This window comes from Tamandua tetradactyla, chromosome 13 (genome assembly GCF_023851605.1).
Source record: "Tamandua tetradactyla isolate mTamTet1 chromosome 13, mTamTet1.pri, whole genome shotgun sequence".
NCBI lineage: Eukaryota > Metazoa > Chordata > Mammalia > Pilosa > Myrmecophagidae > Tamandua > Tamandua tetradactyla.
The window spans coordinates 34,528,638-34,548,101 of record NC_135339.1 but is presented as its reverse complement, the minus strand read 5'-3'; the positions used below and the strand labels follow the sequence as shown (position 1 = coordinate 34,548,101).

The following is a 19,464-nucleotide window of genomic DNA, read 5'->3' as shown; positions in this document are numbered from 1 at the left end:
AAGAATCAAGCAGGCCAGGAAGGATAAGGCTATCAAGAAAACTATGAAGGTCTAATTTGTTCAGATCAAAACTGATAGAAATAGAAAACTGAGTGAAAACTGGGCCTGCTCCTAGATATCAGTATTATACTAATTAGGTGCTTTATCCAGACCAAACAAGAGAATATTCGGGCACTGCAGTACAAAGGAAAGCCCCTGTGTGCATTTTAAACAAATATAACAAAACTTTTCCACTCAGAAAGGGTTCAAGGTAAGTATTTTGGATGAGGAAAGGTCTACTCTAAGGATGCTATTGTTGCTTAAAACATTTGAAGAATTTCTCTCCTTCAGAGTCTTAAGTAAATTCTTTAGAATATTCTCAATGGTCATGAATCTTTATCATTTAAAGGTTTATTTCATTTGTGGGGCAGTGAGAAGAGCATGAGGGGAATGATAGGGAGACTGAAGTAGCCAAATGGTTAGATAGTAAATGAGGTTAGCGCTGTTTTACATTCATCTTATTCACACACACACTCACACACACACTAAAAATTTCAAATTGAAAAACAGTAGCTATCATTAAGAGGACATTAAAGTTTAAGACAAATTTTAGTAAGAGAAAATTACTACTTTAAATGAGAAGTATAACAGCCCATGTGTTTCTTCTCCTTCAAAAGAATGAAAGGACAATTTTTAAATGTTTCTGATGTAATTAGAGAACCATGGCCACTGACATTTAAGGAATCAAAAAGAAAGACTAAGGATAGGCCAAAACCCTGGATCTCAAAGGAAGGGTGTAGGATGGGGGTAGAAAAATGTGGAACCTAAAAATTTCATATTGATTCTAGAAAAATTTTAAGAGTAGGGTGTTAAACAGACGGCTCCAAATTATAGAATGCTAGGAAAAATCAAGCCCATGATTTTACAGATTAAAAAACAGAGGGTAAATGAGACAAACTAATTGGATATAAATACAAAATATAAATATATAAAACTGGATTTGAATAGGGAAATCAAGGCTCAGGTTACATCCTGATGTTTCTTAAAACACTTAGAAAATAAAGAGATGGTCACTAGGAAGAAAGAGAGCAGTAGAACCCGCAAAGTATTGGAAAATTCACCTGTAACAAGCTAATAGACTAGAGAAGCACTGTAGAGTCAGTCTATTTTCATTCCACCAAAACATTTTATGAAGTTTCTAGTGTTATCTTTGTAGACAATACGGAAAAATGCAGCTGGGTGCTGGCAATATCCAGGCTACAAACAGTTGGATAGTTTAACAATCATCATAGGAGTATTAATTAATGGGTAGATGTTCCCTACTATGTGTTGCAAGGCTCCCATTGAGACATCTGTAATAATGACACGGATGGACATAGCAAAACCATGTTTATCAAATGTACACACTATAATGCAAAGAGTGTATTGAAAAGTTGACCTAGAATTCAATAAGAACAAATATACACACATATACACACACATGTACATACATACATAAAATTTTTATTTGCAGGTATTAGATGAGAGAAAGATGGCTTAAAATGGTCCGTATTAAAATAAATTTGAAAATACAAACAAAAATAAAAAAGTCTTATTTAATCACAAGAGCTAAATAAGCCACCAGGGCAGACAGTCTTAATTCAGATCAACAGAGCAGATAATTTAACAGTCCCTGACATGTCAGTGGCTCAATGTCATCCAGAAGATTATGATCCATTCCCAGTCCCATGTTTTGTGAAGGACTTCCACAAACTAAAAAAGTCCAGAAAAGGATAGAAAAAAAGAAAAAAAAAAAAAAAATGAACTGTGAAAGCCCAAAATCTGAGGAGAATTAAAGTAACTGACATGCTTACCCCGAAGAAGGGAAAATTTATAAGCTATAAACTTTAAAACTATAACACTTATAGGATGGTTGGTTGTCTTCAAATATTTGAAATGAGATATGAGAAAGGAGAGAAGATGCTTTCTATGTCAAAGGGAAGTACTCTGGCTGGAGATGAGAGAAAGGTGGAACTTTCTTAGCAACCACGTTTGCTATAAGGATGGCTGCCTAACGGAATAATAGGCACTCCAACACCACAAGGTGTGATGGAAGTTGGATGACCGTTGGTTAAGGTTCCCCTCGGAGACATTCCTTGCAGAGTAAAAGCTGCTTTTTGTTCCTAAGCGGTGCGACTATGAGATTGTTCTGTTTTGTTTTGCTTTGTTTTTTAGCAAAGTTGTGGATTTACAGAAAAGTCATGCATAAAATACGGAGCTCTCATATACCACACTATAAATAACATCTTCTCTTAGTGTGACATTGTTACAACTGATGAAAGCACATTTTAATAATTATACTATTAACTATAGTGCATGGATTAATTTAGAGTTCATTGTGTTGAAATTTCATGGATTTAAAAAAAATTTAATCTGGTAACATATATACCATCTGAACTTCCCCTTTTAACCACATTCAAATGCATAATACAATGGTGTTAATTATATTCACAATATTGTGCTACCATCACCAATATCCATTACCAAAACTTTCCCATTATCCCAAATAGAAGTTCTGTATATTTTAGGCCTTCATTCCCTTTTCCCTACCTCCACCTCATTCCAGATTCTGACTCTATAAGTTTGCTTTTTCTAATTATTTCATATCAGTGAGATCATACTGTCCTTTTGTCCTTTTGTGCCTGGCTTGTTAACTCAACGTGATGACCTCAAGGCTCATCCATGCTGTCAATGTATCAGAACTTCATTACCTTCCATAGCCGAGTAATATCCCATCGACTGTCTGTACCACATTTTGTTTATCCACTCATCGGCTGATAGACACTTGGGTTGCTTCCATATTTTGAAAATTGCGAATAATGCCACTATGAACATCGGTGTGCAAATATCTGTTTGAGTGCCTGTTTTCAATACTTTGGAAATATATATATCTTGTGAGATTTCCAGGTCATATGGTAATTCTATACTTAACTTTCTGAGGAACCGACAAACTTTCCTCCACAGCAGCTGCATTATTTTACATTCCTACAATAATGAATGAGTGTTCCTATTTTTCCATATCCTCTCTAACACTTGTAGTTTTCTGTTATTTTTATTGTAGCCATTGAAGTAACTGTAAATGGTATCTCATTATGGCTTTGATTTGCATTTTCCTAATAGCTAATGATGTTGAGCACCTTTTCATGTGTTTCTGGTCATTCATATAATTCCTTTGGAGAAATGTCTGTTCAAGTCTTTGGCCCATTTTTTAACTGGGTTGTTTGTATTTTTGTTGTTGAATTGAAGGATTTTTTAATATGTTCTGGATTTTAAACCTTTATAGTATATGTGGTTTCCAAATATCTTCTTCTATTGTGTAGGTTATAATTTTGTGTGCAAAATGTCCTCTGATGCACAAAAGTCTTTAATTTTGATGAGGTCCCATTTATCCATTTTCTTCTTTTGCTGCTTGTACCTTACATGTGAAGTCTAAGAAACCATTGCCTAACAGATCCTGAAAATGCTTTCCTACATTTTCTTCTAGGAGTTATAAAGTTCTGGTTCTTATGTTTAGATTTTTGATCCATTTTGAAGTGATTTTTATATATGGTATGAGGTAGGTGTCCATCTTCACTATTTTGCTTATGGAGATTCAGTTTTCCCAGCACCATTTGTTGAAGAAATTATTCTTTCCCAATTAAGTGGTCTTTTCCCCTTATCAAAAACCAGCTGGCCATAAATGTGAGAGTTGATTACTGAGCTCTCAATTCAATTCCATTTTTCTCTATGTCTGTCCTTGTACCGTACCATACTGTTTGATTACTGTGGCTTTGAAATAAGTTTTAAGACTGGAAAATATGGGTTCTACAACTTTGTTGGAGTTTTTTAAAGATGGTTTTAGCTCTTTGGGGCTCTTTACCCTTCCATATAAATTTGATGAATGGCTTGTCCATTTCTGCAAAGAATGTTGTTTGAATTCTGATTGGGATTGCATTAAAACCTCTAAATTGCTTTGAGTAGAAGTGATATTCTAACAATATTTAGTCTTCCAAACCATAAATACAGACTGTCCTTCCATTTATATTAGTTTTTTAGCGATGTTTTGTACTTTTCTGTGTACACATCCTTTATATCCTTTGTTAGATTTATCCTAGTTATTTGATTCTTTTAGTTGCTATTATAAATGGAATTTTGTTTTCTTTATTTCTGCATCCTAACCATAAGATTTTAAGACTGTTTTTTTCTCATAATTTATATATGTTCTCTTTGGGTCTTTTAAAAATGGCCTTATCTTATCCAAAAGATTTTTACCTATGAAATTCCTTTCCACAAATGAGAGCTAACATCCCTTCCCAATTTCCAGGCTGCTTCACTGACTATTCCCTACAGCCCTTTCTAAGATACTGTGATAGCTGCAAACTTGGCCAGAGTGGCAGGTTCAGGTATTGTTTTCCTATATTTGTCTCCTTCCTGTAATTGTCTCTTTATGCCTCCTTAGATTCTGAGACTTCTTAATGAACTGTTGAGTCTAAAATTGGCCCTTTGCCCAGTGTGGGGTTTCCCCAGCCTCAAGGTATGAAAAGACACATCACACCCTTTGGCACTGGGGAAATCCCAAGGCCCCAAGGTAGCTGAACTATTTTATTTTAAATATTAAATAGAAGAGAAGCTTAACTAGTAGGTGTAGAAAAGAGGGGGATTTTCAGTTGTGAAATAATGACTAAATACTATTTTCACTATAAAGGACAATTTATCTTCATTGACATACATGCACCCCTCTTTGATTGATTTGATTCTTTGTCGACTGCACGATATTCTGGCAGCATCATTGAACAGGCAAGTACAGAAGAATCAGAGCCACAGTTCAATTATGCCTTATCAAATGTACTAAGCAGATAACATATATGCTTTTCTAAAGTATTGGAGAAATCTTATTGGGAAGTAATGTCTAAATGTTTATCACATGCAAAAGATATTGGACAAAGTTTGAATAACTTTCACCCATTAACATTTCACTGGAAAATGCCAATGAATTTTAGAATACATTTGTTCACTTTCTATGAGCTAAAATTGCAACTCCTTGGCTAGAGGGAAGTATCTGAAATTAGAGAGCTGTGTTCCAGTAGCCCTGTTTCTTGAAGATGATTGTATAATGATATAGCTTTTACAATGTGACTATGTGATTATGAAAACCTTGTGTCTGATGCTCCTTTTATCTAGGGTATGGACAGATGAGTAAAAAATATGGATAAAAAAATAACCAAATAATAGGAGGGACAAAGGTTAAATGACTTGGGTAGATGGAAATATTAGTGGTCAATGAGAGGGAGAGGGAAGGCACATGTAATGTATGAGTTTTTTCTTTTTTATTTCTTTTTCTGGAGTGATGCAAATGTTCAAAAAATGATCATGGTGATGAATACACAACTACGTGATGATATTGTGAGCAATTAATTGTATACCGTGTAAGGAATGTTTGCATATTAAGAATGTTTGTATGTTAAGTTTTATTAATAAAAATATTTTTAAAAATTGCTACCCTTTTAGTCATTTAGGCCCATTTTTATCCACTTTAAAGGTCCATTTGACAGAAGAGGGGAGAAGAAAAATCTTGGAGAAAGTCAATGTCTACTCAAAGGCTATCTACTTATAGTACAAGTACATGCGCTAATGAAATAAACAGCTTGCATGGGTCTACCTATCTTAAAAGTTAACCAGTTGGAACAAAGAAGCTGATACAGGTCACCGTGTTTAAAACTTAAAGTATTCCACAAAAACTTAAAAAGTAGAATTACCATATGTTGCAGAATTCCACTCTTAGGTATACACTCCCAAAGAACTGAAAACAGGTGTTCAAATAAAAACTTGTAAACAAATGTTCATAGCAGCATTATTCCAAGTAATCAAAAAGTGTTAACAATCCAAACGTCCACCAACAAGTGAATGAATAAAAAAAGATTGTATATTCATACAATGGAACATTATTGAGCCTTAAAAAGGAATGAAATTCTGATACATGTTACAGCATGGATGAAACATGAAAATATTATGCTAACTGAAAGATGCAAGACACAAAAGGATACACGTGGGATCATTACATTTATATGAAATACCCAGAACAGCCAAAAACATAGATATAGAAAGCACACGGTGTTTGTTAGGGTCTATGTGAAGGGGAGAATAGGGAATGATTACTTAATAGGCCTGGTTTCCAGTGCAGGGGTGATAATTTCTGCACTCTACATAGTGATGAAGATATTCTGCAATTAGATAGTAGTAATGGTTGCACAATATTAGGAATGCACTAAATGCCACCAAATTGTTCATTTCAAAATAGTTAAAATGGTGAATTTTATATTATGTATATTTTACCACACGCACATACAAAACAACTAACAGTGCAAAGTTGTGGGATAAGGAAACTGACAGGAGGAGACCTGGAGATAGGAGGTAGAAGATGTCAACTCAAAAAATCTGATTCTGACCTTGAAAATCCAGACAAGGAAAAGAAATGAGATCCATAAAGGTTAATGCTCTGAAAGCCCATAACTTCCTATTTGCTTTTCAATCCCCACTGGAGTATGCACGTAAATTGAGTCTACTATTTAAGATTTTGCTATCTGGGACCCTCTGGTTTTCCATAGGCTATACCAATAAGAGGGAATGGAGGGTTCTATGAGAATCACGCAGTAAGACATGATGGAAAATAAAAAGAATAATGCTAAGAGCATACAGGGTTCCAAAGGATAGGAGGTATGAATTATCAATAAAAGATGAAAAACTATGCTTAATTCATGCTAAAAAGCATGCCTCAAAACTAGCTTATTTAAACCACCAACCTTATTCTTGTCTTAGAGCCTCTGCCAGGAGTATTCTGCCCAGACCTTTTTTTTACCAATAAAACCAATCAATATACAACACAAACATTCTTAATGTATGAACATTCCATACTTGGTGTGCAATCAGTGGCTCACAATATCATCACATAGTTGTATATTTATCACTATAATCATTTCTCAGAACATTTACATCACTACAGAAAAAGAAAGAAAAAGAAAAAAGAAAAAACTCATCCATACCATACCTCTTACCCCTTCCTCTCACTGACCACTAGTATTTCCCTCTACCCAAATTATTTTAACATTTGTTCCCCCATTATTTATTTATTTTTAATCCATATTTTTTACTCATTTGTCCATACCATAGGTAAAAGGAGCATGAGGACAAGGTTTTCACAATCATACACTCACTTTGTGAAAGCTATTATCATTATACAATCATCTTAAAGAAATATGGTTACTGGAACATAGCTCTACATTTTCAGGCACTTCCCTCTAGCATGTCTAATATACCTTAACTAAAAAGGGGTTATCTACATAATCTGTAAGAATAACCTCCAGGATAACCTCTACTCTATTTCAAATCTCTTAGCCACTGATATTTTATTTTGTCTCATTTCTCTCTTTCCCCTTTCAGTTGAGAACTTTTTCCCAATAACTTGATGCTGAGTCCCAGCTCATTCTAGGATTTCTGTCCCACGTTGTCAGGGAGGTTTACACCCCTGGGAGTCATGTCCCACATGGAGAGGGGGAGGGCAGTGAGTTTGCTTGCCATGTTGGCTGAGAGATAGGCCACATCTGAGCAACAAAAGAGGTTCTCTGGGGGTAACTCTTAGGTCTAATTTTAAGTAGGCTTAGCCTATCCTTTGCGGGGATAGATTTCATATGAACAAACCCTAAGATTGAGGCTCAGCCTGTTGATTTTGTTGTCCCCACTGCTTGCAATAATATCAGGCCTGGGTGGGCCATGGTGGCTCAGCAGGAAAGAATGCTCACCTGCCATGCCAGAGGACCCGGGTTCGATTCCCAGTGCCTGCCCATGTAAAAAAAAATATATATATATATCAGGCCTTCTCCAAAGGGGAAGTTGAATTTTCCCTCTTTCTCACCATTCCCTCAAGGGGACTTTGCAAATACTTTTTTATTCACTGTTCAAATTACTCTGGAATTTATCGGGGCATCACTCTGGACAAACCTACAAAATCTCATGCCCTACTCAAGGTCCATGTACTTATGATGTTCAATTAAGCTGTCCATATAAGTATATTAGGAGATGCACTAGTCAAAATATAAATTTTGTACTGAATAAACATCTTTTGCTTTAATCTCACACATAAATTAAAGTTTTAAAATATGAATGACCCTCTATTTACAACACCCTACAATACTGACATCCTTTTGCTCTTCCTCATGCAAAAACATTTTTTAATTTATACATTTAGTCATTGTCATTGTATACTCTAGGCATTCCTAGATTATACCATTTCAGTCTTTATCACTTATCTTTCCTTCTGGTTTCATTTGTGCCCCCAGCCCTTCTACTTCTATCATTCTCACATTCAGCTTCATTCAGTGTACTAACATTGTTATATTACACTTAGGTAATATTGTGCTATCCATTTCTGAATTTTTTACAATCAGTCCTGTTGGACAATTTATATCCCTTCAGCTCCAATTCCCCAATCTCTACCCTATTTCTATCTCCTGATGGTCTTTGTTCTTAACTGAAATTCTCCAAGTTCATTCATTAATGTTAGTTCATATCAGCGAGACCATACAGTATTTGTCCTTTTGTTTCTGGCTAATCTCACTCAGCGTAATGTCCTCAAGGTCCATCCATGTTGTTACACACTTCATAACTTTATTCTGTCTTACAGCTGCTTAACATTCCATCGTATGTATATAACACAGTTTGTTGAGTCACTTGTCTGTTGATGAACATTTGGCTCTGTTTCCATCTCTTGGCAATTGTAAACAATGCTTCTATAAGCATTGGTGTGCAAGTGTCCGTTTGTGTCCTTGTCCACATGTCCTCTGAGTAGATACCTAGCAATGGTATTGCTGGATCATATGGCAGTTCTATACATACCTTCCTGAGGAACCACCAAACTGCCTTCCACAGTGGTTGTACCATTTGACATTCCCACCAACAGTGGATAAGTGTACCTCTTTCTCCATATCCTCTCCAGCACTTGTTGTTTTCTGTTTTATTGATAATGGCCATTCTGGTGGGTGTGAGATGATATCTCATTGTGGTTTTGATTTGCATTTCCCTAATAGCCAGTGAAGTTGAGCAGCTATTCATGTGCCTTTTGGCCATTTGTATTTCCTCTTCTGAGAAGTGTCTGTTCATGTTTTTTGCATAGTTTGTAATTGGGTTGTTTGTCTTTTTGTTGTTCAGTTGAAAAATCTCTTTATGTATTCTGGATACCAGACCTTTATCTGATATATCGTTTCCAAATATTGTCTTCCATTGTGTAGGCTGTCTTTTTACTTTCTTGACAAAGTTCTTTGATGCACAGAAGTGTTTAATTTTGAGGAGTACCCATTTATCTATTTCTTTCTTCAATGTTCATGCTTTGGGTGTAATATCTAAGAAACCACCTCTTATTATAAGATTTATAAGATATTTCCCTACATTTTCTTCTAAAAATTTTATGGTCTTAGATCTAATGTTTAGGTCTTTGATCATTTTGAGTTAATTTTTGTGTAGGGTGTGAGATGTGGATCCTCTTTCATTCTTTTGCATTAGATATCCAGTTCTCTAGGCACCATTTATTGAACAGACTGTTCTGTCCCAGGTGAGTTGGCTTGACTGCCTTATCAAAGATCAATTGTCCATAGATGAGAGGGTCTATATCTAAACACTCTATTCGATTCCATTGGTCACTTTTTCTATCTTTATACCATTACCATGCTGTTTTGACCACTGTAGATTTGTAATATGCCTTAAAGTCAGGTAGTGTGAGACCTCCGACTTCATTGTCTTTCTCAGGATATTTTTAGCTATATACGGTGCCCTGCCCTTCCAGATAAATTTGGTTATTGGTTTTTCTATCTCTGAAAAGTAAGTTTTGGGGATTTTAATTGATATTGCATTGAATCTATAAATGAACTTAGGTAGAATTGACATCTTAACTATATTTAGTCTTTCAATTCATGAACACAGTATGCCCTTCCATTTATTTAGGTCTTCTATGACTTCTTTTAGCAATTTCTTATAGTTTTCTTTGTATAGGTCTTTTGTATCCTTAGTTTAATTTATTCCTAAATATTTTATTCTTTTGGTTGCAATTGTAAATGGAATTTTTTTCTTGATTTCCCCCTCAGATTGTTCATTTAGTAGTTGTGGTAGTTAGATTCGGTTGTCAACTTGGCCAGGTGAAGGTACCTAGTTCTGTTGCTGCGGACCTGAGCCAATGGTTTGTGAACCTCATCTGTTGCTGATTACATCTGCAGTCGGCTAGGAAGCATGCCTGCTGCAATGAATGATGTTTGACTTAATTGGCTGGTGCTTAAATGAGAGAGCACAACGTAGCACAGCCCAAGCAGCTCAGCATACCTCATCTCAACCCTTGCAGTTCAGCCCAAGCCTTTGGAGGTGCAGAAAGAAATCACCCTGGGGAAGTTGCTGGAACCAGAGACCTGGAGAGAAGGCCAGCAGAAACCACCCTGTGCCTTCCCATGTAAGAAAGAACCTCAGTTGAAAGCCAGCTGCCTTTCCTCTGAAGAACTAATGAAATAAATCCCCTTTTATTAAAAGCCAATCCATCTCTGGTGTGTTACATTCCAGCAGCTAGCAAACTAGAACAGTAGTATATAGAAACACTACAGATTATTTTAGTGTTGATCTTGTAAACTTCCACTTTGCTGTACTCATTTATTAACTCGAGTAGTTTTGCTGTAGATTTTTCAGGGTTTTTGACATATAGTATCACATCATCTGTAAACAGTGATAGTTTTAATTCTTCCTTTCCAATTCTGATGCCTTGCATTTCTTTTCCGTGTCTAATTGCTCTGGCTAGAACTTGCAACACAATGCTGAATAACAATGGTGATAGTGGACATCCTTTTCTTGTTCCTGATCTTAGGGGGAAATTTTTCAGTTTTCCCCCATTGAGGATGATGTTGGCTGTGGGTTTTTCATGTATTCCCTTTATCATGTTGAGGAACTGCCCTTCTATTTCTATCCTTTGAAGTGTTTTCAACAGGAAAAGATGTTGAATTTTGTCAAATGCCTTTTCTGCATCAATCGAGATGATCATGTGGTTTTTCTGCTTTGATTTGTTGATATGGTGTATTACATTAATTGATTTTCTTATGTTGAACCATACTTGCATACCTGCGATGATCCTACTTGGTCATGGTGTATACTTCTTTTAACGTGGTATTGGATTCAATTTGCAAGAATTTTGTTGAGGATTTTTGCATATATATTCATTAGAGAAATTGGTCTGTAATTTTCTTTTATTGTAGTATCTTTGTCCGGCTTTGGTATGAGAGCGATTTTGGCTTCATAGAATGAGTTAGGTAACCTTCCTCCTCTTCAACTTTCTTGAATAGTTTGAGCAGGATTGGTACTAATTCTTTCTTGAATGTTTGGTAGAATTCACGTGTGAAACCATCTGGTCCTGGACTTTTCTTTTGGGGGAGCTTCTTAATGACTACTTCAATTTCTTTACTTGTGCTTGGTTTGCTGAGGTCATCTATTTCTTCTCAAGTCTATGTTGGCTGTTCATGACTTCCTAGGAAGTTGTCCATTTCATCTACATTGTCTAGTTTATTAGCATAAAGTTGTTCATAGTATCCTCTCATTGCCTCCTTTATTTCTGCAGGGCCCAGTGGTTATGTTTCCTCTTCCGTTTCTGATTTTATTTATTTGCATCCTCTCTCTTTTTCTTCTTGTCAATCTTACTAAGGGTCCATCAATCTTTTTGATTTTTTCATAGAACCAACTTCCGGTTTTGTTGATTTTCTTGATTGTTTTCATGTTCTCAGTTTCTTTGTTTCTGCTCTAATCTTCATTATTTCTTTCCTTTTGCTTGCTTTGGGGTTAGTCTCTAATTCTCCCAAGTCAACAGTTAATTCCTTGATTTTTGCTCTTTCTTCTTTTTTTTTTTTTTTTTGATATAGGCATTTAGGGCAATAAATTTCCCTCTTAACACTGCCTTTGCTGCATCCCATAAATTTTGATATGCTATGTTTTCATATTCATTTGCCTCAAGATATTTACTGATTTCTCTTGTACCTTCTTTCTTGACCCACTAGTTGTTTAAGAGTGTGTTGTTGGGCTTTCATGAATTTTCTGGCCCTCTGCCTATTATTGATTTCTAACTTGATTCCTTTATAATCAGAGAAAGTGTTTTGTATTATTTAAATCTTTTAAAATTTTCCCTTGCCTTCTTTATATCCTCCCTCAATTCATTGATTTGATTTTTGATGAGGTTTTCCATGTCTGTTCAGACATTCTGAATTAATTGTTTCAACTCCTGTATCTCATTTGAACTGCTGGTTTGCTCCTTTGACTGGGCTATATCTTCAATTTTCCTAGGATGATTCATTATTTTTTTGCTGGCATCTAGGCATTTAATTTCCTTCTTTGTCTCTTTTAATTGTTTTACATTTGAAGTCTAATTTGTTGGATATTAGTATAGCTACTCCTGCTCTTTTCTGATTGTTGTTTGCATGAACTATCTTTTCCCAACTTTTCGCTTTCAACCTGTGTTTATCTTTGGGTCTAAAGAGTGTCTCCTGTAGACAGCTTACAGATGGGTCCTGTTTTTTAATCCATTCTGCCAGTCTATGTCTTATGATTGGGGAGTTTAATCCATTAACGCTTAGTGTTATTAATGTAAGGGCAATATTTTCTTCTACCATTTTGCCTTTTGGATTTTATATGTCATATCTAATTTTTTCTTCTTTTTACCTTTTTACTGATAGTATTCATTTCTACACTCTTCTCTATGCCTCTCTCCCCTGTCTTTTCCTATCTCTCTCTAGTGCTCCCTTTAGTATTTCTTGCAGAGCTGGTCTCTTAGTCACAAATTCTCTGTGATGTTTTGTCTGAAAATGTTTTAATTTCCCTCTCATTTTTGAAGGACAATTTTGCTGGATATAGAATTCTTGGTTGGCAGGTTTCCTGTTTTAGTATCTTAAATATATCATACCACTGTCTTCTCGTCTCCATGATTCCTGTTGAGAAATCTACACCTAGTCTTATTGGGCTTCCCTTGTATGTGATGGATTGCTTTTCTCTTGCTGCTTTCAAAATTCTTTCTTTCTCTTTGACATCTGACATTCTCATTAGTAAGTGTCTTGGAGTACATCTATTTGGATCTATTCTGTTTGGGGTATGCTGCACTTCTTGGATGTGCAGTTTTAAGTCTTTCATAAGAGTTGGGAAATTTTCAGTGATAATTTCCTCCATTAGTTTTTCTCCTCCTTTTCCCTTCTCTTCTCCTTCTGGGACACCCACAATACATATATTTGTGTGCTTCATGTTGTCATTCAATTCCCTGAGTCCCTGCTCATTTTCTTCCATTCTTTTCCCTCTGTTTTCTTTTGCTTGTTGAATTTCAGGTGTCACATCATCCAGTTCACTAATCCTATCTTCTACCTATTGAAATCTAACATTGTAGGTTTTCGTGTTCTTTTGCATCTCTTCTACTGTGACTTTCATTCCCATAAGTTCTGTGATTTTTTTTCAGACTTTCAATTTATTCTTTTTGTTCATCCCTTGCCTTCTTTATATCCTCCCTCAATTCATTGATTTGATTTGTGATGAGGTTTTCCATGTCTGTTCAGGCATTCTGAATTAATTGTTTCAACTCCTATATCTCATTTGAACTGCTGGTTTGCTCCTTTGACTAGGCCATATCTTCAATTTTCCTAGAATGATTCGTTTTTTGCTGGCATCTAGGCATTTAATTTCCTTAATTAGTTTTTTACCTAGGATTTTCTTGCTGAATGACTTGCTGTCTATCTGTTCTTTGACATTCAGTTCAGCTTATTCTAGACCTCTAGCTTAGGTTTTGTTAAACAGATCAGAGTTTTTCAGTTCTTGTTCTCTTGTTTCTTACTCTGCCTGTATAGCACCTTCTCCCCCCACCCCCCCTTAGGAGGGTCTACTTACATATTATAGACCCCAGTCAAATTTTCCCAGACCAAACTGGCCTCCTCTCAGGAGGAAAGAATCATCTGCATTCAGTTTTCCCTGAGGGTGAGACCCAGCAGTTGAAAGACTTTCCTATGACGCCTCTAGACTCTGTGTTTTTTCTATACTGCCCAATATGTGGTGTTTGTCTGTCTGCAGGTCCCAACAGCATAAAGTGATGTGGTCTCTTTAACTTCAGAGACTCTCCCTGCCAAGGGTGTGGTTGAGACAGAGGAGAGGTTGTAAACTGGCTTTAAGTGCTTCAGTTTTCCAGACCCTGGGGTGTGAATTCATTGAGGGAAGGATTCCACCTGAGCTGGGCCCCACCCCTCTCCTGAGGAAGGCACAGCCTCCAGACAAGCTCTCAGACAAGCTTAATTCTGCCCTTGCCTGGGGCATTTGGAGCCTGAGAAGGCTTGTAATTGTAGCCAAAGGGCAGTCAAGCTGAAGAAACACAGCCACAAAAAAGAAAAGAAAAAAATCCTCTTCAGAACAGGACCCCCATTCCTTGGGTTTGTCAATCAAGAGCTTAAGTTGGTACGTTGCTCTGTGTATCTTCAGGTCCTACATGCCCCCTCCTTTCCTTCAGGGCCTAAACTCTTTCAAGTATTTTGTGCTGTCCAATCCAAAAAAACCTCTTTTTTTTCTTTTCTGTCAGTCTTGACCCTTCTGCACCAGGGCAAAACCCAGCAACCTCAGCTTTTACTCAAGATTCACCTGAGCTGGGGGCCTATTTTTACTAGTCAGAATTTGTTAATTAATTCCACAAATTGGAGCTTGGTTGGGCTCAGCTCCTTGCTATTAGTAAAGTCTCTTTCCTTTCCCCTCTGGGAAGCATCCTGTGGGGGAGGAGTGACAGCCATGGCAGCATGGGGGACTCACGGTTCTGGGTGGGATCGCAGCTGGTCCAGCTTGTCCAGACTGGTGTATGCTGTGTGTCCGGTCACTGATGTGGTCCCAGCAGTTGTTCTGTACTGTTCCTGGCTATTTACTAGCTGCTCTGGAAGACAAACTAAACCCCACACTTCACTAAGCTTCCATCTTGGTTCCTTCTCTGCCCAGATCTTAACATGACTAGTTCCTTTCTGTCCTAGGCCCAGTTCAAATGCTACATTCACAGAGAGGACTTCTTTTAGGTTTCAGACTAATGTAGCCACCCAGCCACTATGATGTCACTCTTATTTTCTTCCTAGTACTTAGCAATTTGTGAAATTATTTTGCTTCTTTACTTTCTTCTTTCTATTGTCTATTTTCCCTTTCTAGATATAAATTCTTTAAAAGTGAGAATCTTGCCTGTGTTACCACTGTTTCATCTCTGCCCCAAAAAGAATTCCTTAATACACAGAGTAGGTGTTTCATACATGTGTTGAAGGGGAAATGGCCAGATCAATGATGGAATGTTCTAAGTTCCTGGTAACTTGTTTTCTAATGGTTTTCTTGTTTCTAATGGATTTTCTAACAGATTTCATGTGGGGAGAACTTCATTTCTCAATAATACCTGGTAAATGAAGAATGCAAAGGGAAAACCCATTGTTATGAGTAATCTACGCAATTTAAAGAATAAAATTTCTTTCTAAATACATGCTATTTTTAGAGAAGATTTTCATATTATGGATCATAATCATAAAATAAAACTCTATTATTTTTGTTTCTGACCAATATACTATTATGTCATCTTTCTTCTGACCACCAGGACACTGCTGTACATAAGAATTGCTTCTTTATCCAAAAGTAACTTGGCAAGAAATCCAGTAAACTTTAAAAAGTTACTTCTTTTATTAAAAGGTACTTAACTTTTCACTACAAGCATCTTTTTCATTCATCTTCATTGTGTGAAAGGATTTCTTTTATCCCTCCAGAAATCTATGCAGAGTCCCAAATCTTACATCCAGAAGCACCAGGAGATTGGTTCTACATAAATCCATTACCCATACCAACAGCATTTCTTGTTATGCCAAAGCAATTTTAACATGTTAAAATAGTCACCTCCTAAAATGTGAAGATTCTACAACCAGTAACAAACACTAAAAAGGTTTTTCTTCACAGACAAAATAAACACTGCAGTATGAAGTGTACTTTGTGAATTAATTAGAAGCCAGACGCCAAAAGACCAAGATGAAAATGGTAGCATCCACCAGGTGTCCTACCTTTATTATAATAGATTAAGTCACAAAATCTATGTGTGACTACAATTGGAAAATTCACTTCCACTAATCCTGTTCACTTAGGCAGAAAAGTCTCTGTTTTTTTAGCTTTTGAGCAAGAAACCTGCACCATTATTGAAAATCCATTTTAAATATTAATAAACGACATGTGCAAATATGGATTTACTGCATGTTCCTGGTTTTCAGCAGTGGTGCCTAGCTGCGGTCTTTCCCAGGTAGGAAAACAAATGTTGTGTAAGAAAGGAATGTACACTGCTGTCTGTACTGGGGGAGAAGCTAGAAAAGAGGAGATGCTCTTGTAGGAAGGTTTGGGCAGAAGTACTATAAAGTTGGGGAGAATCCCATTAAGCCAGACTCTGTGCCTCTATGGGTTTCACAACACAAACACAGCCAAACTGAAAAATGTGCCACTCTTCTGCAGATGTACACAGGGGAAGATACAGTCTGAGCCTTTGCTCCCACCATTTTCTGTCTTGGGTCTTCTCCTGTGTTCTTTCCATCAAATTGCTCCCAATTCTTATGTGGAGACCTGGAACAAGCTGCACCTTCGTAAAAAAGCTTTTCCTAATGCATCTTTCCTAGAGCTGATTCTGATGTATTTCATAAGCCCTGGTTTGTTTGTATTAATGCATAATAAATGCTATTTGTAAATCCATATAACCTGCTTCTTTTCTCATGCTAGGCCCTGTATGTCCTGTCTTTAGGTAGTTTATAATCTCCCCTAACATAGGGGATACATGTCTTCTACCATTTCCCCCACAGAGTTTAGTGCAGTACTTTCATAATACAGCTATTTAGCAAAAGCTGAAGAATGGCTTACCAAAGCATATTCTCGTAGGAGAAAATGCATGCATTGATTCTTGAAAAACAGGGGTCCTTGAATAAAAATTTTAGTTTGGGGAATATTGAAATGTAGTCAGGAGAAGAAAAAGGATTAAACACATTTTTAGGCAAAAGTTTCCTCCAAACCACTTTCTTAACCCAACTGGAGTCCCAGGATAGTATCTTCCAAACTACACCCAACTCTGATGATAATAATTGAAACCTAACAGTATCCAAGCTCTCCATGAGTTATTTTTGTGCAATTTCTATGGTGATACTTTATGATACTTTACCTAACCCTCTTTTAGGGGAAGAACAGGAATAAATAAACAATTCACTTTAATTCCAAAATCTCTTGGGAAATCAAAATTTCATGATTTTGAAATCATGGCTGGGATTCTCCTGTTCACTGCTCACCATTTAGGAAGCAGTCTTTCCAGACCACTCACCATAACTAGTAGAGGGGCCTAGGAGAGAACCAGCTTCCCAGTGACCAAAAGGACCAGGGAAGAGATGAGATGGAGGTAAAGCTTTTCCCCTCTTCTGGTAAAGCTCATCCCCTCGGCAGGAAAACACATGGGATTAGAGAGCACTCTTATTAGATAGCCAATGTGTTTCTTCCCCTGTGGTATGATCCTCATTTCCTCAGAACAATCCCCAAGTATTACCTCTTCTAGGAGTATACTCCAAAATGAGCCCTGGAAATTACAAAAAGAATAAGAATAAGCCCATGGTCACTAACATGTGTGAACACACTCATGGAAATATCCTGTGCAAGTTAACTAAATGTAATCTTTATCCTTAAGAGACGTATATCCTAAAACATGAATTTAGCTTTCAAGGGTCTCTCATCCCCCTCCTCACCCCATCCCTGGCCCTAAGATGAGGAAACGGCCCAAGTGAGACTGCCTTGCATTCCCATGTTCTGCTTGAGCTCCAGGGTCTCAGCCATATTACTTCTTATATGATTGATGACCACATTCTTCAGCCCTAGCAAGGATGCACAGCCTAACAGGAGTTAGAAACTATTTGAATGCAATATTAATATCATTTTCACCAATGCTTATATTTAAAGAGGAAAACAAAACTAATGCAAATTAGTAAAAGATGATGGCTCAATCCTGATGATTTTGGTTGATTGAGAGGGCAGTGTAAGATGGTCCAGAGTACCCTTCACCTACAAAACCAGAAACAGTTAAAGGGTTGTAGTACTGGGCAAGGGCTAAACCAAGAAAATGTAGCTTTAAAAACAATAGGAGATGCTCCTGGCATCCTTGCTGGCAGTCCCCAACTCCCTTCCTGGTACAGTGTGGAACTAGCCTGAGTTACCATTGTGGGTCCCTGGCTCTGTTCCAGAGAGAGCAGAGTAACCCTTGGGCACATTCTAGGGTGCCTGTTTGTTGGTGCTAGTCCACTGGGTGGCAGTCTGAAAGACTAAACCAGGAAACTTGGTTTCTGGCTCTCACTATCCCAAAATAATACCCTGCAGGCAGAAGTAGCTTGGTTAAGAAACAATTAAGTCCAAGTGACCTAGGGCAAATGATTACCTGGTTTAAGTCAGACAACAGGGATGGGGATAAAGTCTATTTCATAGGGAATAGAGGGGACAAATGAATTCCTGTAAACAGGGAAATTACAGGATCACAAGCAAGCATAAGTCTAGAACAAGATGCAAGTCCAAAAAAGAGAGGAGAGGCCCCTACACTTCATTTACGCCTAGGGCTGACCTTCTTGCTATGAGTTCCAACTCTGAAGGAGATCACCAGCCAACACAGAGTCAATTTTCAAAGAGAGTGAAAGGTTTCTTGCTTGTTTGTTTGTTTGCATGGGTTTGGTTTGTAAGCTCCCATCAAAGATATCTATTTCATATCACCAGCTGGATACAAACTTGAAAGCTCAAGACTTAATTCCAGAGTTAATACGTTAAAGTGTTAAATGTGCAGTGTGTAACAAAAGATTATAAGACTAACAACAAAAACAACAACAACAACAACAAAAAAAAACAGCAAATGATGGTCCATCCAAAGGAACAAGATAAAAATCAGAAACTACAGATACATAAAACGAGACTTTGGATGTAACAGACAAAGACTTTTGTTGTTGTTGTTGAGGTGTGTGAGTGGAGGGGGTTGTATCACCAAGAATCAAACCCAGGTCTCCCACATGGCAGGGGAGCATTAAACCACTGAACCGTTGTGCAATTGTGCACCCCCTGGACCAAGACTTTTAAAAAATGATTCTCAATACACTCAAGGAGATAAAGGAAAACATGGATAAAGAACTTTCAGGAGAACAATGAATGAACAATATGAAAATCATAATCAAGAGATAATTTTTTTTAATTAACCAAACAGAAACATTGAAGTTGAAGACTAACATAAAAATGAAAAATTCCCAAGAGGGTTTCAACAGCAGATCGAAGCTGGCAGAAGAAAGACTGAGTGAACTCAAAGACAAAACAATTAAAATGATTCTGGCCAAGGAGCAGAAAGTAAAAAGAATTTTAAAAAGTGCACAAAGTCTAAGC

General features: G+C 36.9%; 1 protein-coding gene across 4 annotated transcripts in view; it reads right to left on the bottom strand.

Annotated features, from left to right (window-relative positions):
• LOC143653850 (uncharacterized) overlaps nt 1-19,464 on the bottom strand; it is a 353,382-nt gene that overhangs the window by 319,894 nt on the left and 14,024 nt on the right. The window contains exon 1 of one of the 4 annotated variants that reach the window (XR_013161564.1): nt 14,833-17,855. The exons of 2 other annotated variants lie outside the window; for them this stretch is intronic. The gene's annotated coding sequence lies outside the window, so the exon portion shown is untranslated. Of the gene's footprint in view, nt 1-14,832; nt 17,856-19,464 lie in introns of those variants that run through there. One more of the 4 variants, XR_013161562.1, reaches the window with a different exon arrangement.